At 38.6% G+C, this 27,396-nt stretch overlaps 1 long non-coding RNA gene across 2 annotated transcripts in view; it reads left to right on the top strand.

The window, feature by feature from the left end:
* Positions 1–505: 505 nt before the first annotated feature.
* The window catches only part of LOC113950694, a 38,619-nt gene continuing 11,728 nt past the window's right edge, over positions 506–27,396 (top strand). The window contains exon 1 of one of the 2 annotated variants that reach the window (XR_003528852.1): positions 506–600. This is a non-coding gene — a long non-coding RNA (uncharacterized LOC113950694). Of the gene's footprint in view, positions 601–13,814; positions 13,882–27,396 lie in introns of those variants that run through there. The other variant, XR_003528853.1, reaches the window with a different exon arrangement.

Genomic DNA, 27,396 nt, shown 5'->3' with positions numbered 1-27,396 from the left:
TGGGCCTGTGTTTCTTTACAATCAGGACTGCCTCCACACACAGCCAGGGACAGTTACCTTCAAATGAAAACTCCTTTCCCTATCACTGTGCTTCATATAATGGAATATTGACCCCAATTAGCCTTGGTTTCTAATTGTACCTGACACAGCAAAGGCCCCTGGTGAGGGACAGTCCCAGAACTATGCATTTTAAAATGCAATATGGGCAAAATTCATACAAAATCCTTGCACAGGAAGAGGAAACCTAGACAAGTAATTTTCTTCCCTACCAAAGAATACTTCATTAACTTGATTTCTTGGGGACTAATGAAAATTACAGGACCAGGGATGGTTTTTTCCCCTACTTTATTTCTCTGTAAATACAGACTGAGTCATTAACAGGAGAAGGAACAGAGTGATCCCAGCAGTCTGCATCTTTAACACTGAAGTCTGTGTCTCTATCTCTCTGCTGCTCCTGGAGGCAGCTCTTAACAGCCACCTCCAGGATGATGTGGCTCAGAGACAACCAGCCTCATTGCTGAGCACTGTGATTTTTTTTCTACAACCAGGCAGATTGTTTAAACCACCACAGAGCAGGGGCAGAGCCTGCAAGAAGCTGAGGTAATCATTTTTGCATTAAATATCTGGCAAAGATGTGGGCTGTGGAAAGGGAGAAGGGACACGGAGGGAGGGAGGAGGTGCAGAATATAACAGTGAAAGATGAAGAAACAGTCTTTTAAAACAAATCCAGTGTTCCTTGGGAAGGTATGACACTGCAGCAATACTGGAGGCAGAGAAGGGAAGGCAGAAAGGCTGCACATCTGCATTCTACACATTTGGTTCTAATGTGATCTTTTGCCTTTATCTTTTTTTGTTGCTTCTCCATCCGGCTGCAAAGTTTTGCAAAAGACTCCCACTAACAAAGCCAACTAAAAAGGGAGGGTACTGTGGTGGTGCATCTTATCTGTGGACATTTTGTTTTTCTGAGATGGGCTGTGAAGGAAATAAAACTCCATGTAATTTCTAGCAATGAGAATGAATCAGTTCTTTTACTTAAAAAAAAAACCACCTCATTTTCATATTTCCATATTTAATTTTTGCACTTGCATGTACATTTCTGTTATCTTCCAGCCACATGTTGCTATTTGTCTCTGTAGTGAAGGATTTTTTTTCTTTTCTTTTTTTTTTTTGACTGTGGGCTATGTGGAGCCTGACTTGCATGTAAAAGATCCACAGGGAAAAAATCCTCCAGTCCTCACTGAGAGCTGGCATACTGCACGTTTTGTGGGAGCACTCCATGCTCACCACTATCTCAGATAGCATGTGGCACAGGCATGCAGCACCACACACCTACAGACCAGTATCACATGGCCAGAGAGCAAAGTTCCCCAGCAGATCAACAGGCGTGGGTGATGGGAGGCTGAAAAAAATTAGCAGCCACTAACTCTTCCAAGAATCAGCGAGATTTGGCCAACTAAACACTGTTTAACGCTCAGCCAGCCACTATGTAACTTCCATAGAGTACAACTGCCAAAACTTGGGTAGAAGGAGAGTTCTGAAATTTATGAGACCATTCCAGGCAATCTCACTGCATTTAGACTGTTTTTTATTTAGTCACCCTTCAGTTATCTGACTTTCAATGAGATTCAGGCTTCTAAGATATTTGGGTGCTTTCGAAAAGGTTACATGCAGTCACCAGCAGGCAGCCAAGACTCCCTCATTCAGCTATAATTAGTGAGGCAGCTCATGGTTACGATACATCTTAACCCAGAGGCAGCAGTGCTTGGACAGACATAATTTCTGTTGTGTTTGCTGGCAGACAAGATTTCAGACAGACTCTGGTTATGATTTAGTTTTGGTCTACATGTTCAGTGCTCAGTCAAACTCGTTGTGCAGCCAACACAGAGACTGCCTTCAACAGGAAAGGGAGCAAATGCAAAGTTTTCTCTTCAAACAATATTTCTGTTGTTGTTTTGTCAGTGGACCACAGCCACTCATGAACTGCTCCCAAACTGCAGACAGTTCTGGTTTGTCCACGTAAAATGTATTCAACAAATTTGTCCTACAAGTTAGCAGAGGGGACATAGCACCAGTATCTCAGTGTTTCTTCCGGTGCCATCATGAAGCTGCCAAACCCACCAGTGTTCCTGCTCTCTGACAGGCATGTGCTGTCCTTGCAGCAGGAAGAGATGTTTAATGGAAGATTTTTTTCACCCCCAGTTGTGGAGTTGGAACTCAAAAAATACAACAGTGCACACTGTGTACTCACCTGGTGTGTATCTCCCTCCCATTTCACTCAGCTTTCTGTATCTCCATGTTTACAAGTCTTCCCTCCCTGGCACCCAGATGCCATTGTAGTCTTCAATGTTTGTGAAGTGACTGTTGATAATGCATGAAGATTATGATATCTCGTACTGGAATTGCCAGGTTTTGAACTTAAATAGGCTACAAGTAAAATGAGTGTGAGACTCTGGAAAAGTTTTTGAAAATTAAGGAAAAAAAACTTCTAAATGTGAATGTATCCGCAATTAATATTGAATTACCACCATAAATGTTAAATAGGATAAAGACCTCATATATCTATTTCTAATGTACAGGAAAAAAATGTGGGTTGTTCTTTTTTGGGGGGAAGGGAACTGTTTGTGTGTCATTTGGAACTTTGAAAGTTTAACTAGCCTATTCCTATGAAAATCTTAAAATTCAGCCAAAGACTTCATGGTATTACACACTTTTCTCTTGCAACTCTATTCATATTCTATGGCAAATGTAGCATTTTCCTTCTGGAGCAGTTAGCATAAAAGTTCTTGGTTAAGAGAAGCTTTTCTCTTGGAAAAGATAATCTGCCTTCAAAGTTATAAGTTAAACAACTGAGTGGTCTAATTGATTGAACATTTACAAATTATAATTGAATTTGTGCCAAACTATGTGAAAAAGATTTATGTTCCGCTTCCCCAGACTGTTTATCCCTCATTTTTTTTGTGTGTGTGTGCATGTGTGAACTGAATCTTTGGGAACTCCTTTCACTTGATGCATCATTGAGGTGGTTAAACACATTGCATTATGGCAGTCTGTCACATCAGTGTTTCACACTGAAATACTGGACTTGACACATCACTGGAAAAGGAAGTCAGACGATCCAAAATCCAGAGTTATATTTCTTTTGAAACTTGATATTCTGAAGACAGAATTTTCACTTACTTAACTCCAACGGCAGGGGGAAAAAAAAAAGGAAAGAAAAGAAAAAGAGATCTAAGCAATTATAATGTAGCTTTTTAAGAATTACAAGAACTTGCATGAAGATAATAATGTCTTGATTATCCTGCTTGTGAGTGGAGACAGGCAATACCCGTATTTATTTTGGTGAACCTCTGTAAAGTAGTTATGTAAGGACAACAGAGAAGGAGACAGAATCTGACTCTCCAGCAAATAAAATGAAATGTTTCTACACAACAATGTCTAGAATATGACAACTCTAAAGTATGAACTCTTACCCGAACCCTTGATGTTGATGAAATCTAGCCTGTGAACAACCTTCTTGAGAGAATGTTTCTTTCAATAGGCATGTGATCTAACACTTATATGAAGACCTGTAGCAGTTTTGGGGCTGTATCTTGTATTTCCAAAGGAAGAATTGCGAGTCCATTGAAACACAAAGCTTAACTTCTAGAGTTGTGCAGAATATCCCCCAAAACAATGGTATCAACAACAAAGGTACAAAGTTTGAAAATTTTGTTTTCCTATGTATAAAACCCAAAACAACTAAAAAGTCTTTTACCACGTCCTTCACCTTTACCTGTTTTCACGTGGTAACCCTCCGCATTGCCCAAACAAGTCCACTGCACATATGCAAGACTGTATGTGATCACCTTCAACTCTAACCAGAGCATCAGAATTTTTCTGTGGAGATTTCATCACAAAAAAAGAGTCAAAATTATGAGCAACCATATTTCAATATTGTAGTGCAAAAGGGTAGGAATAGAACTGGAACTTTTTAACTTTTTAACTAGTGGATGAGTAATTATTATGGAAACAAGAGTGAAGATAAATTGCCAGAGCTTGGAGGAAAAAGATATGTTAGCTTAAAATTATATGCAAGTCTCAGTTATTTAGTTGTATGTAACAATGGAGGATATGCAATATATCAAGTCTAACAATAAAAAGACAAGGTTTATAATAGTATCAGAATGCTTGAAAATATGCCACACTATCACACACACATACTGCGTGGATTCTAAAGAATATCTGTTTCTTGAACACCCCATGGCATCCTTGATCCAATTTGCATGCCAGTTTATTCTCTCCTTCCATCTCTGAATCATCTCTAATTGACTCTACCTTGCTATCGATGGTTTTCCTGTGGAAAAGTCCTGTCTCTTACAACACCCACCTCAAAGCTTCTGAGTTTATAATATGCAATTCAAGGCCTCACGGGATTCTCTAAGATTTACACAGCTGTGGCAAACAGCTTCAAAATTAACCACCTGACCTTCCCCAAAATGCTCAAAGAGCTCGAATTCCTTATTGCAGACAAAAGAATAAAACACATTTGGAGGCCCTAGGGCCATGATGTTTTTTTAGCTATCAGGCATAAAAAAATGTCCCTCTGCTTTTCCAGAGGACTCCATTTCACCACTGACTTTTCTATCTGCTCTCCACATTCTGCTCCATCTTCCACCTCCACAAAAAAGCCTCTCTATTAGAAGGGCAATAAATGACCATTGAGGAAAGAGTGGTCACATTTACCCAAAAGCAAAAGAAGTGCTAAATTAATATCAAATTCGCAGCTAAGACCTAGACTTAGACTTTGGTATGGGCAGAATATAGATTACAGTCTTTACTGAGCTCCCAAAAAGTGGCACATATCTATTGTATCCTTCTAACTTCAGTGCAATTGCCAACACACTATGGGATAAGGCCTAAACCTTTACAGTATTTTTCCTATTTTTATTTATAATTAATTATTACAGTGAATACCTTAATTTACCTTCTATCTCTTCTCAGGATTCATTTTCCATGAAACAAACTCCTGTGAAAGAAACTAGTTTTTCCTCAGAAATTTACTTTCAAGATGGATGTTGAACGGAAGAGCAGAAAGACAAACACTTGGCACTCACCAAGGAGCAGCTCCAGGGCTGTTCTGAGTACATACCTCTCCCAAGAAGAGGAGAGGCTGGTGGGCACTCAGTTTAGATCCTTGTTAGCTTAAACATGTTCCAAGTAGGTTAAAATACAGCAAATTCATACAGTGGGGCTTTGTCCCTTAACAGGGACACAGTCCTTGTCCAACTCTAATCGGCTCAGTAAAATAGCACCGGTTTCTTTGCCAAATTACCTTATAAGGCCACAGCAGGGTCTGGATTTATCCATTACCACAGGGTTTAATGACTTTAAGCACAACATTGAATTACACCTCCAATTGCTATTTCCATCTGATTAACACCAAAAAAATACAGAAGGCTGGGTACATATCTACAGCACTGGTAAGTGGACTAACACACTGAGCCATAGCATGCCATATTTAATCCTCATTCAACACTTAACTCATGATTATTTACTGAGCCATTCAGAAAGGAATGTGATACTGCAAACTACAGAAGAGAAAAGGTTGTGCTGCTTAAAAAAAAAAATTTGAAGCAGTTAGCAAAAATCTTTTAGGAAATATGTCACTGAAGTGATCTCATGTAGCTACTACTCCCATTACCCATACCAAAGGCTCACCAAAGTCACGATTGTGCAAATAACTACTCAGGAATGGGAGAAATGAGTTCACAGCTTTGCCCTTGGCCACAATCTAAATTGTAAAATTCACAGAGATTATTTTGAAAAATACTTATCAATTTTACCATTGTGGTATAACTGGTTGAAGTTCATCCAAGTGGCCATTAACTAGTCTAGAAGTTTATCTAAACTCAGCATCACCATCATTAAGAAACTCGGTGAAAGGTAGTGTATGGATGTAGAACAATACTACCATTTTTAAATTACTAAAATAGAGCTTTGAGTTATAATAAGAACCAGAGCTAAAAGTTGAATGCCAGCTTTTTTTTTTGTTTTGTTTTAGGCTTTCATGTTGACCTCTGCTCTACACAAACTTAAATCTGTTTTACATCAGAAGCTGCAGGGACAGAAGAGTACATGGGAAAAGAACATGTCTGGGAGTTTAGAGAGGACCAACTAAATTTTTTGAGCTCCACTGGGATTGGTGACATAACTAAAAAGCAACAAACAGCAGGTGAGAGGAAGGATTTAAATATAAATAAGGACACTTTGAAGCCATAGGTTTTTATTGATCACATTCACATTTACAAATCAAAGTCTCTGCTTTTAGAAAAATATTTAGCTAAGAAAGAATCTAAAAACCATAAAATACCAAGCAGGGAAAGAAAAAATATTAGAGAAAAGTAAAGGCATGGAATCATGTTGATAAATATTCCCCAGACTAAAAAAATCAACTAAATACTGTATTTTCTTTAATTAAAAATCACTGAATTATTTAAGGATATCTGACTGAATTAATTATTGAAGACACATCAAGATCTGCCTGGTGGTTTGATTAGTTGTTTATATGGTTATTAAGAATTATCCATTTGGACCTGAATTCAACCTCCAATTAAAAAAGTTAATAGAAATCAATCCCACAAACAACTTAGCACATACACTCTCCATGCTTTAAAATGGTTAAATATTTTAATTCACATGATTCATTCATAGTAAAAAGAGAGAGTTTATTTTCTCTTTTCAGTGGTCAATGTATACAAAGAAATTATGTCCATTTAATGGCCACAGTTTAACAGATAGCATTTGCCATCTTACTAAAGGTGCTGTTCACGCTCCATCCATGAGATCAGAGTTCAAATAGCAGCACATTCAATCTGGAAAAAAGTGGTGGTTACAATAGTGTAGTAATAACAGTTGCAGAGAACAATCTGAAGAGCTGAAACCACTGAAACATGATGGTTTGCAGTCAGAAAATATTTGTGTCTTTTACCAGAATGTAACCCATTACACTGCCGACTGGGAGGAATAAAAATCCGGCGGGAAGACACAAAATTAGATCAGAGCTCTCTCAAATGAAAAGAAATCCTGTCTTGCTGAACTGAAATGTGATCATTTGGATAGCATTTCTATCAGCTCATTCATTTAAAACTCAATTAGAAACTTTGCTTTAACAAACACTAATGCAGATGTGCATCTCGGCTCACCAGAGCAGGCCCATTGGTAGGTCTGGAGAGATGTTCCTCTACAGGGAACTCACAGCCACACTTTGTGAACAGAGACACAGATTCACTCCACTGACTGAAGACAGACAGCTGAGATACTGAATAGTATCAAACATGTCTTGCCAGCTTGTGCAAGACATGCATTCAGCCCAGTTGGCCTTAACAGTGACCAAGTGGATGCCTGGGAATTAGTGTAAGCAAGGAATAAACATTTAGTGATATTTACCCAGAAAACTTTGACAGTCGCCAAAATTTGCATCTTAGAGGATTCTCATTAGCAGACCTTGCTGGATTTCTCTTCCATGAACTTCTCTAGTTGCCTACTGAACACCCCCATAAAGGATCAATACCCACAGCATGAGGGCCCCCCCTGTGCAGAACCATCGTGATCCCCTCTGAGGCTGTGCATGTTGCCTTCATTTAATCCCCTCACTTCTGATATCAGAAAAAATAGTGGGTATTTCTTCCTCTCCATGGCAATCATGATCTTCTGACCCTTTTTCTTATCTTCTCTGCATTACCTTTTTGGCAGACTGAAGAATATGGCCTATGTGGATGTTCCTCTGTAAAGGACGTGAAGTCAGGACTCCAGGGGTCCAAGGCTGCTCTCCGGCTCCATGGAGGGTGTTCATACACCTTCACCTTGTACTTAAGGATTCACTTCATATGGGCTAAATTATTCTCCAAATATTTGTGGTTTTCCCTAGAGTAGACCGTCATGATGACAATTCTAATCTAAGACCTAATTTAGATACCAGGCTGCTGTTTTGAAGGAGACAAAGTTAGATCGAATTGCACTAAATTTATCAGGTGAAGATCTGAGTGTTTCTGTTTAGTGAGATATAGAAATTTGTGCCATTAATGGTTGCTGTTTGACAGTGGTTTCTTTTCATTACATGAAATGAGAAAACAGAGCCAGTTCATTATGAAGATAGTGAAAGTTATAATAAGGCCAATACAGGCTGAATCCCACAAGTGCATGTGGGGAAAGTAATGTATAAAAATGCAACATCAAAGAAAGATGAGCAGGGAATGGAGGGCAGAGAAACGTAATGAGCCAAGTCAGGCTGAAGTCTAAGATAATTGCCTAAGGATTACAGCACTTGGGAAATGCTATCCTACAGCAGGAGTAGAAAATGGTTGAAAATGAATGGGACCCAGTCAATGTGTAACCAAATGGTAAGGACCAGGATAATTTCCCCCCTTTTTCAGGTATAGAAGCTGAGTCTCTGAATAGAGCTAGCAGTGACTATCTCACCCAGAACAGACCAACCTGATCTCGGATCAGACCTAACTCAACTTGCTCTTTGCCCAAAAGTCTCTTCTAAGTATTTTTCATATTAATTCTGGAGCTAGAGAGAACTTAATAACCTGTCAGTGTGAAATAATTAACTCTCCTAATGGCAAAGGCATGGAGTGGGTTTTGTGGCCCAGTATAAGTTCTTGCTGTTTGTGCAGTGTTAAATAAGCCAGTTGATCAATGGTGCTCTGATGATTTATTAACGCCATGCTGCCAATGAGAACTCATGCTGAAACTTAGGATGGATCAAACTTAATTTTAAAATACTGAAGAGAATATAAAATCTTTCAAGGACTTATAGAACTGGTTGTATATTTGTCATCTACTAAGACACAAAGCAAAATACACCTGAAAAATAAGGAATGCATCTCTTTCACCAGTTCAAAGCACTACTAACAGCAGTAAATAGCAAGTTGTGTTTTATCATGCTTTCCTGCAATTCCGCAAAAATAGCTTGATATCCTAGTGTATTAAGCAATTCCTATGTTGTTTACTAAGTACATTTGTTTTTGAAGAAAGGGAGAAAAGCCCTAAATCTATTTTCATTTGGGCAGGAGTACTTTGCTTTCTCATTTCAATGAAAACAAACCAAATGACCTGAAGTTCTCACTGAAAATAAAAAGCATTATTAAAACTGCTGAAACAAAACACTACAAAATGTATTTTTCCTTTCTCATAAAAGATTCACAGCACCACACTGCCCTATTTAAAATAGTTATTTCTAAAATTTAATTTATGATTTATGCCTTATTTAGGGTGACAGTGCACCCACCTAGTAGAGATTTATTTAGCAACTGTCTGCTACACCAAGAGAGGTGATGTTCTCCTTTACCTTTATATATACACTTATAAGCAGCATCACAGCAGAAACTGATCCCTAAACAATTAGTAGGCACTAAAAATCATATGGGAAACCAAGCAGAGCTTATATTTAAGAGGATTTGATCATGTGCACTGCCATCAGCTTTGGTGTATTTTTACAGTTCTGATATGCAAGTTTAAAATATGTGTGTATATTAAAGACAATTAAAGGATCCTGGAGATGTAGTAACACCTAAAATATTACTACACTCTGGACTTGCTCGGGTTTTTATCTCAGATGGGTACTGTTTGATAAAGATGTTAAAGTTTTATCTTTCCCATTTCACTCTTTAAGACTGAATCATGATAGACTGAATCATGATAGACTGAACATTTTCTGAAGCCATCAGAAAGTTCTTTTTACACTGAGAAAAAAAGCTCAGTTGAACTTTTAGGCTTACATCCACGTTGGCAAATAGTGCAGACCAGAAGAAGTGGATCTGCAGAGCAAAACAGTTGACAGTAAGAACCAGAAATCTACATTACCAGCAATTTTAATTAATTTATTTATTCTTACGTTGGACTGTCTCTTGTTTAATCCCACAGATCAAGTACCTATTTCTATCTGGAGTGTGTCAGATGTGGTTGGTTTACTTTTATCCGAAATTAATTCCAGTTCATGCACTTGAGACAGTTCCTCAACATGAATAAAAGCATAAACAGTGGAGATGGTCACAAGATTTAATTTAGAAGTTCAATCTTGAACTCCAAGTGTGGAGCCAGCAGGGAGCTGAGGAGATGAGGCACTTCCAGAAGCTCCAGCAGAACCAGGTTTTGGGCCACTAGGAACCACTGTTTTCTTGCCAGGTGCCCTTAGCTATTTCTGTACAGATATGCTCTGCAGCTCTTGGGTTTGCATTCTGGCTGAAAATATGAAAAACTTGCTTCATACCACACATTATACTGTGCATGAAAGCTATCCACATGACAGGCAGTCTTCCAGAGATAACAATCATCTTCAGGTGATGCCAACAATTTTTACTGACTGAATGTGTACGGTGCTCTGCTGAGCCCAGCCACTCAACACAGTCTGCTGAGCAACAAGAAAGAGTCTCCAGTCCTGCTATGCTCTGTCAGCTTTCCTAACCGCTTCCAGAAATTAGTTCTGGGGACTTTCCTGTTACATTTATGTGAAAAGACAATGTACTCTTCAGCTCCCTCATACACATATTAGATTATACTCACATATCATGTTCCATAAGAGTGCATGCGGGTTTCAGGCATCAGGGAGTTTTACATGCTTCCAGAACACAGAAGTCTATGGAGGCAGCAACTTGTAGACTTCTCAAGTCAGCTTCCGTGGGTTTTCATGCCTGTATAATGAAAATGAACATTGAGCTATTGCTTGTCATCAGAGACCTGCTGTATATGTGACACAAACAGGACAATTGTTCCTCTGTTAGTTTTATTTTGAATAGACAGACAAGGAGAAGAGAAATTTAAAGGCAGAGAGAGGTCATAATACACCAGAAAAGCTCTAGAAAAATTTCTGGAAGAATAGGTGTTTTTTTATATAAAAGATTGGAGGCAGTAGATTAGTTTGTTAATACTCTTTTGGCTTGAGGGACTGTACATCATGTGAATACAGCATACTCCTGCTGAGAATTTTGGACCCAGCTAATTTTTAAGTCTCATGTAGACCATGAGAACTCTGGCCCTGAGCACTGTCCCAATATCCTAGAATTCTCAAGGTCTGCAAAATTATTTTGAGTGATCTATAGAGGTTTGCATGTGGATGCAAGGCTTTTTATATGGAGATCCATTCCAAAGCATGTTAAGGTACCCATTTACTATGTAGACATAGCTGTTAAGGCTTTTTTAAAAAAATCAAAGAGTATGGAAGTATTATTTAAAAGTTGAAGAGGATTTAGTGCCAGATCTTTAGTCCCTTATGCAACCAATTGCTACCTTGTACCTCATAAAATATAGTAGAGTAGTTGAACTGCAGGCACTATAACTTGTACTTTGAATCTACCTAAATGTAAAAAGTAATAAACTATAGTGAGTGATCCTAGCTTTTTGACTGGCATTCCAAGTCCATTTGCCTTTCTAATGCATTTTGAAAAAGATAAATGCTCAACATTTAAGCTGCACATAAACTTCTTGTTCCTTTATATTATTTCCTATAAATAAAAATATAAAAAAAGCTTGCAGTTATGCAATTTGATCTTTGAGTACATGGTACTATAAATCTAGTCATGATATGATTTCCCCGGAAAATAAATATGAGCTTTTCTTTTAAGATGCAGGACAAAAAGGCTCTTTCTTAAGAACATAAACACCTAATAATCCAAACAGCCACTTAGCCCAAAAAGTAAAGCCGTTGCTCCTGGATATGGGTAGTCACTGGATACATGGTCTCCATGACAAGCAAAAAGCAAGTTCTTAGTCAGAAATTTTTTAGGGACAGAACTGTGCTACTGTCAGCCCTTTCCCCATATTTTCTTGACATATCTATTCTTCCTGTAGTTTTTCTTGTCTTCTGCCTTTTCTATCATGCTAACTTCAAATCTCCATTTCTTATCTCCCAATCCCCTTTATCTCCAAGGCTGTAATTTTTTATAGTAAACCCCAAGGTATACTACACATTTCCTAGATATACCATAAGAAAGGTCTCTGGTCCATTTTTTTTTTTTTTAATGTACCATACCATATGTCTGTGACAATATTATTATATATATATGTATTATGGACACACCATATCACAGAAAATTCCTTAGGGTGTAATCAGCACCTACCTACTTTTAACAATATTAAAATGATATCTTGAGTTTGGACCTTGCCACTTTCCTGCCACTGTAGACATGATGTTCTAGGAGCTTAATAAGTTAAACATATTAACAGTTGATACCAAAGCACTCTTACAGAGTTTACTTTCCATGTATAGAGATATCCAATTTTGAAGTAAAAGAAAAATTAATAATTAAACAGATGAGGGAGATTTTTTATGAATGAAATGAAATAGGATTTGATTTTAGCATCAAATATATACTATATAAAAGAATGTCTGTATTCTGTGTCAATTACTTTCTCTACTTTGAACTTACGTTCTCTGCTTCGCAATCGAAACTATTCTTTCCCTTTAACTGAAGTTGCCAAAATACAGTCTTCATCAACATTGATTCAACACATCATCATCTAAACCAAGTGATAAAGCTGGTATTTATATTGTCAGGGGACTGATTACAGATGATGGCAACGACCATCTCAAAAGGTATAATTCTCTGCCACAGTGTATATCAGTATTTTTCTTAATTATTTCTGACATTTTACCTATTACTCCAAGGACTTTCTCAGAGGGCGGAAATAAAGGGGAAAAATGGGTTTTGTGCCACAGATGAAGAAATACATCTTCTGTAAGTAATTCCCAGAAGAAATCTTGGAAATCTTATGGGGTCAGGAAAGAGGCAAGAAAGTAGCATTTGTCACCCTTGCTGAATTGGTCATCTAAACTTACAGTAGCACTAAAGCTGAGTGACTTATCTGCCACCTCTTAGGGAGGAAGAGAAGTGAGGATAAAGAAGTATAAGGAGAAAAAAAGAACACTGTGAAAGTATCATCTAGAAAGCTGCCTAAAGATTTTGATCTTTCAGTTATTTATCTCCTATTTCCCTACAGTGGATGTGGACATCACTTCTGTTATTAGAAATCACACATAGCAAAAATTAAGAACCTTACAGCTGAGGTTATGGCAAGAATAAAAGTTCACCAAGTTTAGGACAAGAAAATGATATCTGAGGGTGGCTGGGAGAAAAATGTCTAGCTGAAGAGCTATACAGATGCAATAGGAATGGACAATGATCACGATCTACAGGGAATATTAAGGTAGGACGAGTGACAGGCAATCCACAAAATCTGGAGATGCCTTGCACATGAAAAAGGTTGTTACAAGTCACCACTTTTGACATGAGTTTAATGCAGGATGGACAAGTGGATTACAAAAAGCAACTTGTCATATAGCTCTAAAAAATATTAAAGCATAGTTGGCTGCTCAGCTTAATGACACCATTATTAAACTCTAGATAAGTAAAACAGGCTATAACAGAGCTTCCTGTTCTTACCTTAAAAACATATAAAGACTGCAGTCATCTCAGAGCAATACATAAAGAACTCATTCTCTGAATCCTCCAGCATCCCATGTTGATGACCCACCAGCATGAGCATGGTTAGCAAAAAATGAGTTTTACACAGCTATTGTGCCTATTTGATCTTGCATTACACAAATACAAATAAAACTAACAGCACTCCACAGAAGCTCCTACATATAAAAATGGATTGTTAGGCATAACAGGGTTTTTAACATGGGCTAGTTAGGACATACCAGGAGCATGTGAATTATTCTGTATTTAACAGAATGAAACATCTATCTTTCAGATATTCACTAGTCAGGTGGTTTGTCCTTAATTTACACTCAATCAGAAATGAAAATGCCTTTTTTCCTCTACTTCTAGTGTTGGTTGCATGGTGGCCTGCCTTTAAGAAGGCATTCACTGCCTACCTCTGAGAGATAGAAGAGGAAGGGTGAGTGATTTTCATGCTCTGGCACTCATTGTAGGCTGTTTAATTTGTCAGGACTACTAGGCCATGGTTTTGTGCTTTGACAGGTTTTTGTTATTCCTGCTAATCCCATTTCTGTTGTGTAATGTGCGTGGCAGCATCTGGTGACAACAGAATAGAACACCTAATTGTGAATGAATACAGAGAGCCCTGTTCTGCCACATTGCCTGTTGCACTATTTTTGCATTTTTATGGCTGAGGGTGGGCTTCCAGAAGCTGCAAAGCAGACAGCCCATCGTTGTAATCAAATTTGCCATTTGCATGTGTGTGTTCTCAGCAGTCTTCGTATTTCTATGGCCCTCAGGATTCCTTGAGTTTGGCTTTCTGGCTCCCTCTTCTGAACAGAGAGGATGATCATATATAGTTATTAAACAACTTCTTTTTATTTTAATTATTGAGTCACAATGTGAAAGTGATAGTTTTAAGTGCATTTGGGTGTCACGAAAAGGAGCAGTACATGTGGAGAGCCAGTGCAGTACCTGCAGAGCTGTCATTGCCTTCACCCATTTCATGGTTTAATTCCCTTGTTGGACACAAGAACCAGGAGCTGCCTGGAGATTTCCTCTCCATCTGAGCATTTTTTTGCTGCTCCACTCCATTATGATTTGTCAGTGACTAACTAGGTCCAAATTCAATTCTACTTTGCCACTTGATATGTACTAGGCTTGGGAGCTACGGGCTATGCTCAGCACTGTTCATATAGACAGGCTTAGCAACTTGTATGAAAATGGGACACTGACTATAAATGCTTCCAAATGCAGGATATCTGTTTTTAAGAAGTGGTCTTAAGGATTTTGAGGGAAGGAGTTCAGCTCAACATCTTCAAAAGTTCCTGAAAGTAGATTACTGATTTAATCAAGAGTTTATACAAATACTGTCCTGGTGGGGTTCTAACCAGATGGCTTCATCTGTGTATAACTTAAACTGGTTCCAGCTAATGTCAGTACTGCAACTTAATGCCTTCACTTACAGGATGTGTTGAAAAACACCCTTTTGCAAGAAGCTAGTTTTGGTAACCATAGCTATCCAAAGTACTGATAGATCAGAGCGGTATACAATATTACAAGATGGACCAAGGTTATTATTTTACAGGACAGATGTTTTGAATAGACTGATAAGCCTTTAACAGAATTGCAGAATGGGTGAGGTGAAAAGGGTCATCTGGTCCAACCTTCCTACTTAAGAAGGGTAATCCTAGAGCACATGGCACAGAATTGCATCCAGATGGTTCTTGAAGGCCTCCAGTGAGGGCGACTCCACAACCTCTCCTGGCAATCTGTTCCAGTGTGTGGTCACCTGCACAGTAAAGAAGTTCTTCTTCATATTCAGGCAGAACTTCCTGTGCATCAATTTCTGCCCATTGCCTCTTGTCCTATTGCTTGGCACCAGAGAGTAGAACTTGGCTCCATCCTCTTGACATTGTTGCTTCAGATACTTATGAACACAGATGAGGTGCCCTCTCAGATGTCTCTTCATGAGGCTGAACAGGCCCATTTCCCTCAGCCTTTCCTTGTGAGAGAGATGCTCCAGTCCCTTAAACATTTTTGTTGCCCTCTGCTGGACCCGCACCAGGAGCTCCACATCTCTTTTGTACTGAGGACAGAATTGGACATAGCACTCCAGATGTGGCCTAACTAGAGCTGAGTAGAGGGGCAGGATCACCTCCCTCGACCTGTTGGCCATGCTCTTCTTAATGTACCCTTTAGTGCCTTTTTTGGCCACTTCTTGGCCCCCAGGACGCACTGCTGGCTCACCAATGGCTTGTCGTCCACCAGTATCCCAAGCTCCTTCTCCACAGAGCAGCTTTCCAGTAGGTTGTCCCCCAAGTACTGGTGCCTGGGGTTGATCTTCCCCAGGTGCAGAACCCCACAGTTGCCTCTGTTGAATTTCAGATGGTTTTTCTCTGTCCATCTCTCCAACCTGTTGAGGTCCTTCTGAAGGACCTCTGGGATATCGTCCACTCCTCAAAGCTTTGTGTCAGCAGCAAACTTGCTGAGGCAGCACTCTACCCCTTCAGCCATGTAACTGATGAATAAGTTAAGCAATACTGGGCCCAGTATTGAACCTTGGGGGGCACTGCTAGTGACAAGTCTCCAACTAGATCCTGTGCCACTGATTACAATTCTCTGGGATGTGCTGTTCAGCCTGGTCTCAATCCACCTCACTGTCTACTCATCCAGCCCACACTTCCTGAGTTTGCCTACAATGATGTTGTGAGAGAGTGCCAAAAGCTGTGCTAAAGTCAAGGTAGACAATCTCCACCACTCTCCCCTCATCCATTCAAGTAGTTGTTTCGTTATAGAAGGCAATCAGGTTGAACAAACATGATTTACCTTCAGTGAATCCATGCTGACTACTCCTGATCACTTTCTTTTCATCCACGTGGACAGAGACGGCCTCCAGAATGAGGCACTCCATCACCTTTCCAGGGACTGATTGAGGCTGACTGACCAGTAGTTCCCTGGGTCCTCTTTCTTGCCCTTTTTGAAGACCAGGGTGGCATTTGCTTTCTTCCAGTCCTCAGGAACCTCTCCTGATTGCCATGAGCTTACAAAGATGATTGTGAGTGGCCTCGCTATAGTGTCCCCCAGCTGTCTCAGCACTCGTGGATGAGTCCCATCAGGGCCCACAGACTTGTGGATGTCAAGTTTGCCTAGGTGTTCTCAAATCCAATCCTCCTTGACCAAACAACTGTAGACATTTTCAGCTTAGATTCTTAGCAGACAAAAGCACTAGTATTGCATAACAAGACTGAAAAAATTCACTGCCCACATCAATCCTGCAAAAACGTTCAAAAGATTAATTAAAACATAGCTCTAAAATCCAAGAGATCTGAAGTATATGAACGACAACATCAAAAAGAAAAACTTTAAGGAGAGTGTTCAGAATTTTAAATTAAAATGCAAGCTTCAATTTTCTCCTGGTAACACTTGGTATAATTTTTCTCCCAGTAAACAACACACCTCTTCTGTATTTATGATAAAAATATGGAATCAAAATACAAAACCTGTTGGATGCAGCAACCAAGAAAAGATCTAAAGCTTGTATAAAATTTAACAGATTATTTATACATTTTTCTAACTCCTCTGTATTATAGGATGCTGAATTTACTAAGTTTTAAAAAGGTGGTCAAATAATACAGTAAATATGAAAGCAGTTTCAAGACTGAAGCATGAGGCAGCATACAATCCATGAAACTAAGATCTTGTCTTATGCTTTCTCTTATCAGCTACAGTTCAATTCTAAACTGAGTTCTAAGAAACATAAGATAGTGTGAAAGTAAAAATATTTATGTACGCTATGCATACAAAATAGACAACCAAGGGAGAAATGTTCCTCCTTATCAAAGACTTGTATTAGATGTATCCTTCTTCTAAGCATCTGTGGACAAGTTCCCCAGAAAAGATGCCTTTCATCAACTATGGGAGCTGTTATTCGTTATCATCATCTGTTTATAATCAATGAGAACAGTTGGATGCTCAGCAGTCTTGAAAATTGAACCAATTATTTAGGTCAGTAGTTTTTAACCTTTTTCTATTTGTGGACTCTTAAGCATTTTTCACTGGATGTGAGGAACTGTTAGAAATTTTGCTCATGTAGATAGCTGTCACTTTCTTTGGCACTTACAACAAACTGTCTAGAATTTATCCCTTCCCTTACATCTCCTTATGAAAATATTCTCAGACTTCAAGCTGAAAAAAAACCCCAAACCACAATAGAATATATACATTTTTGGATAAATTAAAAAAAAAAAAAAAGGCTACTTGAATCCAAGTGTTTTTAAGCGTCTTGATAAACTACGCAAACAAAACTTTCTCAGTTTGAATCTATGCTATTTTGATTACAATCCAGGACAAGTGCAGTTTTCCACTGGCATGAGCAGTTTCTGCTCAGGCTTAGCCCTCTGGAATCCTCCCTGTCCCTGGCTGCCATGCACTCATCTCCATCATGTGTCAGCACATGTTTCTTTTCTGTTGAATGAGCTGTGCTGTGAGACCAAGAGTATTCAGGTAGGGATGAGAACCTTTAAGGAAGAACTGCTACCAAAAATACTTAAGTAACACTGAACCCCAGAAGCATTTTTGGTGCTACAGTCTCCAAGAAAAATGTGAACATAATTTTGAACAGAGAGGGAGGGAGAAAATCAGAGACAAGCAAGCGATGACCCTAATTCGGTCATAATAGCACAAATTAAAATGTCCCGATTCCATCCAGTATTTGACTTTACATTCCCAAACATGCATTATAACCAAGCAGGATGGCTTGGGTCTGCCTTGTGAAGAAGCTCTGACTGAGGTCCAGCCACAGGTAGCTTCTGAAGTCCCACCTGAAGCTACCCTCCACTGTATCTCGTGACCAGTAGCAGGAAAAACTGCTTCTGGCACTGATGCCTCTTGTGAAAATGGCTCTGATCACACATTTTGCTGTGTCAAAGGAGAGTCACTACAGCAAATCCAACCAAATCCAAGGATCACACACTGAACAGAGATTTGTTGGTAAGACCTTAAAATATTTCTGTGTCATTTTGGTGTTTATTGTAATTATAGTTACTGAGATACTCAGCAATTACATATATTTGATTGTATCTCCATTAGATTATGGTAATGCAGATATGCTTGTACAGCCAGTGTGAACACAGAAAAGTCTCATTAAACAGAGAAGACTCTTAAGGTTCCAAAGCAGCTCAACCTCTGGTCTCAGAATAGGCAATGAAGCAGCACACCTAGGTCAGCCCTGTGGAGGCTTTGGGAACGCCTAACACAAACCCTCTGGGAAACGCTCCGAACTAAAAACTGGCAAAAAACTTTAAAAAATAACTACTAAAAAGACCTTAAAAAAAGAAAAGGCTGGAATGAGCCAAGACCCTTCCTGGTTTTAATGAAAAAACCTTTAGGCCTGACTACTGTATTTAAATTAAATCTATTTGCTTTTTGCACAGTTCGAATAGATGCTTTTTAATTATTGCTAATTGTTTAAGATATTGTTGTATCCCCCTGAAGATTTAAACTGAATAAATTTAATTCCTTTAAAATATCATTCAGCTACAGGCAATACAGTAAGAAGCCCCATAGGTATGGCAGTAAAAATAACCATAAAGGCATAAGCATTTAAATGAGGAGAGCATGGAATACTTCCCACTAGACCAAAAAAAAAAAAAAAAAGAGAGAGAGTAAAGAGACAGAAAAGAAAAGAAAGAAAGGGTGGGGGGGGAAGCTATGTGTTTTGGAGACACAAGAACCAAACCATGAAACACACAGTTGAAACATTTAGGATGACTATGAAAAAGGTCTATGTTCACTTGTTAAGGAATGCGCTAAGGCAGACTAAAGCATATGAATGGCCCTTTCACAGGTCACAGATTCTATTCAGTTCTTGGACATTGTTATTATCCGACAGAAATAGATGGGCCTAATTAATATTCTGGACATACCTGAGAGAACATTCTTAAGGAAATCATCCTCTGGTGGTTTAGGTTTGTTGTGTTTTGGGGGTTTTGTTTTTTGTTGCTTTTTCTTGGGTGCTATGTGCTTTTCGTTTTTGTTTTTAACAAACAGCAAATGCTACAAATAGCATCTGGTTAAAAAAAACTATGAGCACAATTTTGGTGTTAAAAGTTTAATAAAGAGTCTACTTCTGAATATATTTGTTCATGCAAAGACTTGGATTTTTTTTTTTTTATTTTAGTAAACAATTTTGCCATGTAGATTAAAACTGAACTGCACAGTCATTTTGCAAGCAATTATATTCTTGGCACTTTTCTGAACATAATATAACAATTACCACAGCAAATGCATTTTATCAGAGCACTCCAAGCATGCAGCAGGTTAATATCAGTGTTCAGCAACTTCAGATAATATTTCTAAGATGCTAATGTTTAGCCAGTTTCAAATGAGCAAACAGCTTCTGATATGAACTGAGTTCTGGTCTTTTAAGATAATGTGGTTATATGGGCCCCAATCTTATATGTAGTGGGACTACTGTCCCCCTTACAGAATCCTGTTAAAGTTGATGGGAATCTGTGCAAGCAAATCCAAATGCAAGGCCAGCAGCACAGCAAGAAAGACAGACTGATTAGAAAGTTAACACGTTACACAGTTCCGGGTAAGCATCTCGGTGCTTGCTCTGCCTGATGTGGGGTGAGCCATCCCCTCATACAACTTGCCCATTTACCTTCTAACCTTTGCAAGCATCAGCTATTCACTGAGTGTCTCTTACTGATACCAACCACCGCCCTAAAATGATTTTGTTATTAGTCTAATCTACACTGAATTTTAAAGATATGTGGTTTGGTTTCAGTTATTTGACTCCTGCTGAACAATCCCAAAAACCATAACCTCATTTTTTGAGTCTTGTTTTGCCTCACTGCTCACCCTTGTGGGAGTTTTGCTGTTGATTACACAGAAATCAGAAGTAGGCCCAAAAAATGTACAATATTCCAAACTCATCCAAGCTATATCACTGTATTTTGAATTCAGAACACTGCTTCAATACAGTAACTTGTTGTTCTCATCTTAAATGTCTGGATGGCATACAAATATAGATAAAAGTAGATGACTAATTATCACATCTATTCTCAAGGCATGCATGGAGGGAAGGCAATAAAGAGGAGGGGAAGTTTGTGGGTTACTCCCACACATAAATCCTCTATGTGTCAATGGGTGAATAGACACTACTTTAGTCTATTGTGCAAGGTTGTTTTGTAACAACAATAAGCTGAAACAGAGAAGAAACTATATTAGAAAGGCAAATATCAAAATACATCACTACTAAAATGCCTGCAAGTAATCAAGTAATTCAGTTCTGTAGTATACCCAGAAACAGGAGTCAAGTGTTTTGTACTCAAACCTTAGTATGGCATATGTGGAAAAAAAAAAATCCCATTGAAATAAATAGACCTATTCATTTCAGAGACAGTGAAAAAGAGACGAACTTTCTTTGTCTTGCCACTTTAGGGCCCCTTGATAGCATTTTCCTTTTTTATTGTCTTTTAGATATAGATGCCCCTCTGCTTAAGTATCACCACAGCTACCAGTAACAAATATCTAAATATATAACAGATGCATAAGTGCATCTTGGGATAAATACATTATGGACAATTAACTGTCATCATACCCCTCAATTACATTTTCACCCGCTCCTGTAGTGTACACCTGTGGCTTGTTAGTAATGCAATAAGTGTTGTAAAGCAACTCTAAGGTTCAAAGGTAGCGCCGCAAAAATCTGTTTTCCTCTCTTTTCTTAAATGTGCATTACATAAATGTGAAAACAGAGAAACAAACACAAGAAAAAAGAATACTACCTTTTCTTTTGCTGACTGACACTGTTGATCAAGTGAAAATTTTTCACTTTCCTCTTACATCACACAAGAAAGACCATCTGCATGAAATATTGGACCCGATTCTGAATTCACTAATGCAGAAATTAACCCAGAAGCAGCAATCAAAACTCACTTTAGCACAGTTTGTAAAATTATTTTAAATGTCACATAACTCATCTATGAGGGAATAATATAATGACCACAAACATTATTTGAGAAAATTTTGTAATGCACATAATTTTTAATAAAAAGTCAAAGAGCTTGTTAAATTAAATTAATTAAATTAAAACTGATACACTTCTAGGTTACAGTATAATTAAGTATACAACTTTGCAAAATGGATATTTTTATAAGTTAAAGTAGCTATTGGACATCCTTACTATAAGCACACTTAAATCCATAATAGTTCCTGCAAGGATTATTTGTTATTAAATATGTGAGTGGCATAATTCAGTAAACTCTGTATATGACATTGATGGAGTGCCTGTAAAGAAAAATATTAAACAAAAATATACTGTACAAATGGTCTTATAATTGTAGCTAGAGGCAAATCCAGAACAGAAATACCCCTCTCAGTTAATATCCCAATGGCATTAACACATCTGTGTGGTTGCTCTATTTTTTTATGTATTAGTCTTATATGGTCAACATTAAGATTTTTTTACTCCTATCCTGCACTTTTCCAACCTTATTTACTACCTCCCTCTGTCAATACCTCTGGAGTACTGCACTACTTGTTCAGGGAGAAAGCATAGGAAACCAGAGACTTCCCTGTGCTTCAGCAGGAACAACGGGGTGATCTTTGAAAAGGTGACGTTGACTGCTCCTCTGACCTCCATACACTGCTTGGCTAACATACAAGGAATCACCCCAAAATCTCATGTGCTGGAGTTCAGATGACCCACTTCACCATCAGGGTGCCTGAAGCACCCTGGCAGGGACAGTCTGGAATACCTGTCCCTGTGTTACAGACTCCACCTCACACCCACTGCTGCACCCCTTCTGGATGATGCATCCAGCAAGTCCCAGCCATGGTCCATGGAGCAAAACTACTCCCACGGAATTACTTCATCAACCAGGAGTAGGAAATGTTATAATTCTTTTTGGTTCAAGACTTTCAGTGTAGACAGGACATAACTGGTCATACCTCTGATGCTGACCGAAGACAAACCAGGCTATTAGGACTTTGCAGCTACATTGTCACTGCTTTTTGTCTGACCTCAGTACTGATAGGGTGAATGAGCTGAGTAAAGCTAATCTTATCCCTTGTTGATTCAGGGGCAGTGAGATGTTCACATACTCACCAACAAATTTCAGTGGAGGTTCTTAATCGTATTTTTCCTTTTGGCAAAAAAAAAGTCTTTTTTTCAATCTTCACGTAGCTTTTCCCAGAGCATTTATATATGTAAAAGTCAATAACTTTATCTGTATAATGAACAGTGGTATCAGCTGACACTTCTATAGATTTTAGTAGCTCTCTTTAATTGTGTTGGTTTTTTCTTTGCCTGTCTTTTAAAGTTCTGTGAAGGTGAGTCGAAGGATACGACACCATGGTATTCACAGATAACATTCAAGAGCTGCATTTTGTTCTATGTCCCGAGTGACTTACCTGAGAGACACTGAGAGGCTGGAAGTTGGGCTGCAGAATTAATGAAGGATATTACAGGTGTTTATTCATAGGTGAGAATCAAATTTGCCTGGGTTGACCAACAGTGACTTAGAGATTGTCAAATAGCAACATTTTAATGTGTTCAGGCAGTCCTGTGAAGAACTGGGTTAGCTGACTAAATGATAACAGTGGCTGGCCAGTCAGCATAAGCTGTGATGAGTTATATCATCTTACTTTACTAAATCCATAGTCTCAAAAGAGTTTAATCACTGTTGGATGACATAAAGGCAAATACAAATTGCCTTGCTTAGCAAAGACTGTCAGCTAGCTTGCATTTTTGCTACCACACATGAACTAAATATCATAAAGTGAACCATAGAAAGAACAAGAGAAGATACATAAACGTAAATATTTGGAAAGTGTTAGGATTAACTATGGAGAAATACTTAGCAGAAACAGGAGAGGAAATAACTGTTAAATTGAGAAAATCCTTTCTGATACATGCTGTATGCAAATCCTCTGATATTTGGATGCTTTGCTGCATTTCTGAAAAACCTAGAGAGCACCAAGCAGCAGAAAAATGCGTTACAAAGAATAATGCTGCATGATCCAGGAACTGGACTGGATGATCTAACTCGACACTCATTTCTAGCAATTTTTTTCCTTGGAAGTACTACTCCTTTTGCTAAAAAGCTGGCACCATTAAAAACAATAACAAAACCCCCATGTCTTTCCTGTCTCTGGTCTTTTTTTCAAAAATTATTTTATTAGGAATTTTATCGAAAAGCATCTTTAGGACTTTAACTTATTTAATGATAATAGGAAACACCCTAATGTCTATTATATAAGCATTTTTGTTGACTAGCCAGGGCAAAATTAGTATCAGTAGCATTTACATTGTTCTATAAATGGCCTGAGCAAAATCTCATAACAAATCCACAGTGTAGTCGGAACTCATCTGTTCTTTGCACTTCCTACTTTGCAGATGAGACAGTCTCAAAAGACAGGGTAGGCTGAAGACTGGTTGGACAACTCTATAAGTGAAGTCTCAAGACTCTTGTCATTCTAGCTGTCTAAATTACTTAAACAGGACTCAGAGGAATTTAAAGGGGAGAAACGACATGACAAACAATTATATTCTAACACACTATTTATAACAATGCCCTTTCAGATTATTGTTCCACTCAGACTGACACATTACTGTAATCCCAGGGATGAATCAAGGGACTTAGAGTTAGATCGTGCACAGCTTGTAGGCATAAAAAAAATACGAATAAAGAACTGACATTCAGGAAATATAGAGCGACTCAAGGATAAATTCTGCTGGGATGAGCTTAATTTATCAATGTCAATAACAACGGTGAACACATCGCAAGAATACATGCATATTAATTGAAAATAACTCAGATTAAATCACTGTAGTTTGACATTTTGAGATAGGCACTTTATCTTTTCAAGAAAGAGAGCACTATAAAATCTTTAATCTGAAAACACATCTTAATTGCGTGTTATCACCTCCTAATTGCTTCTATATTATATTAAACATTTTGCTAATTACTAGCCTGATCATGGTGTAAATAGCTTGAGGCTAGAGCTCATAACCAGCTGAAGACAACTGGGCACAATGAGGGCCACAAAGAAGTTTATCACTTCGGTGTATTGTCGCGGACTTCCATCATTATCAGTGTCTATCACTCTTTATCTCTGCTTCCCTTGTGAGATAAAGAAGAGAGACAATAATGTAGATCAGAGGTTGGGTTGCATTTCAGTTAATCCATCTATTTCTAGCTCTAGATTTCTAATATTCCCTGGGGACAAAAGTTGTCTGCCTACTGCTGTCACTAATCTACTGCTTGAAGACTGAGACCAGAATGCTATTTGCTCTATCACAAGACTGGGTAATGGAGGCGCTCCTGGGCAGCTGGAAGCGCGTGCTGCATCCAAAACCAAAGGACATGGATGAAATACGTTGCTGTGAGCAATCTACCCACTTAGCTTCAGACCCCAAGTAATACACAGATGATACACAGGGAGAATCTGAGGCAGCAGCTTGTGAATTAATAAGAAAATTATTTATGTACAGGCAATAAAAATGCTCCTACGAAACTGTCAGGTGACCCAGCAATGCAGGCAGTCACTAATAATTTAGGTACAGTAATTGTTTAAACAATTACTGTTATCTGAAATGAGTTGACCAAAACATAATTGTTGCAGGTTTCTTGAAAGCAAAATGATTTTATCCAACATTACATTCAGGAATTAACTGACTTTTGGGGTTCCAAACTGCAAGGTAAAACACAGCTTTGTCAAAAATGACTTGCATTTCCCAAAGGAACCAGGGAATAAATTAAGTAGGAATAAATCAGCACACAGGTAAACAGCTTTTCTCACCGTCTCCTTGGCAGAATATGAGTTTAGTCAGTGCTAGGAGGATGTGCTGATGTCTGGTCTATGCATTTTGCTCTCTGTGTTTAAAATTAGATTTTGACTACAGCTACTCTGTCAGGGCTTGCTGTAAGATGCCAGAGGCCCAAGTTCATCTCTGTTAATAAAAGCTTACTTTTTTGTCTGTCTTTGCACTGTGGCAACAGCAAAGAATTTACACCTGGAGCTTCATTTGCTAGTTGGAAAAACCTCACAACTTTTACTAAGTAGAAAGTTTATAAGTCTGGCAGGAAGAAACAGACTGCAAATGAGGGAATATGAAATATGGATGAATTTAGGCCTGAGTCATGAGACGCAAAAACAGAGCATTCTCAGCTTCAAACTTTTTGTGTCGGAAGACCATGTTTAGTGAAATTGTACATAATTAATTAATGAGAAAGTAATGCTCAAATCTGAAGAAACACAGAGATAGATGCCTAATTGATGGGATAAGTGACACTTTCTCCAGTGAGATAAGTAGTCCCTGCTTAGCTCATTGCCTTCCAGATTCCCTCCCACACCTCCTGGACACAGCTGCGGGTTGTTTTTTTTTTCTACTCCAAGAAGTATATCACTCTCTGTTTACCTAAACTCCTGATTTTCAGGAACAACATAAAATAAGCTGGGGAAGTGGACAGTGTCCCTATCCATGGCAGAGGGTTTGGAACTAGATGATCTTTAAGATATTTTCTAACCCAGACTATTTTATGAGTGTATGAAATAAGAAGTGCTAACACCATCCCTTTGCACTACCTGTGTACCATTGGACTTGCTGCCACAGGTGCTGCCAACCTCCCAGGGTCTGTCTCTCTCCTCCCCTGTGCCTGCTGCATCCCCTTGGCCACCCCATCTCTGTAGCACTGTCCCATGGCAGCTTGATCGATCGCTTCGGTGACATGAGCTTCAGCGTGACGGTGACAGGAATCCAGGGCTCTCAAAGACTTTGTGTTGAAGCTTAAGAAACTGGGCTTCTTGTTAAAAAAAAAAAAAAAAAAAAAAAAAAGGAATGAAATAAAGCACAGCTATCCTCAAGCAAGCAATGATGCACAGCTGTTTTATTGCCTGGTACACGTAAGACAGTTTTAGGCAATATATTCTGTCTTTTAAAGAGCCCAGGGCAGAAAGCCCTGAATTTGTTTCAGCTGCCAGAATCCTTTTACTCTTTCAGTTTCCTATTACTTTATTTCCTTCTTTCTTTGTTTCTAGGCTGTGTCTCTTTAAAGTGTCTCAGACTCTTTCTTCAGCTCCTAAGCAGTTTTTACAGGTGCCTGTGTTCTCCCTAAGAATTCTTTAATTTGCCACTTCCTCTTATGGCTATGGGAAAGCCATGCTCTATTCTTGTCTTCCTTTGTATCCGAAGTGAGGAGAGGGAGATATTTCCCAGAAGAATAAATATTCTGCCATAACAGGTTGGGGCAAGGCTGGGCCCCCTGTGTGGTGGTAGGCAATTTCAAGAATACCTTGTACTTACACACGAGGGTGCACACAACTTAAAGGAAAGGCTGTACCACACAATACACAACTTCCAAGGGCTCATTTCTGCAGTTGTATTTTAAGCTTGTGCTACAGATGAGTTTTATGATATTTGCTTGTTTGTGTTTTCTCCTCTGTGTTAACGTATATTATCTCCACAGCCACTAATTCCTGATATAAATGATGCTAAGCAGTAAAGTATGGTCCATTAACTTGATTTTTAAAAGTATCTAAAATTTACGCAGTGATTTAAATAATAATATAAATTATATTAAGTACGTGCAGCAGCAGAGGGTACGGCCTCCTAAACAGAATGAATTTCTCCTTGGAGAGCACTGATTAGTTCATTTTTCCTAATGAATCTTTCGTTGTAGTCAGAAGTTCCTTTTTTTCCCCCTCACTGTCTCACTTATGAAGCATGCATATGTATATATGTATGTTCCATTTATATATTTGATAGCTAGATTAAGTAATATCCTACTTCACCTCCAGAAAGGGCACAGCACTTCTCAAGGAGGCAGCTGCATTTCTTAGGAGGGGGAAACTGAGGCCAAGGCACTCCACCCATGGATCCTCAACCTGCTCAATCTATGGGCCAGCCACTTCCAAGCATGTAATTCATGGCTAAAAAACACTGCAGAAAAGTGGATGGATA

This window comes from Corapipo altera, unplaced genomic scaffold, assembly GCF_003945725.1.
Source record: "Corapipo altera isolate COAL_440 unplaced genomic scaffold, ASM394572v1 54, whole genome shotgun sequence".
Lineage (NCBI taxonomy): Eukaryota > Metazoa > Chordata > Aves > Passeriformes > Pipridae > Corapipo > Corapipo altera.
The sequence above is the reverse complement of the archived record's forward strand: the minus strand, read 5'-3'. Positions and strand labels throughout refer to the sequence as shown.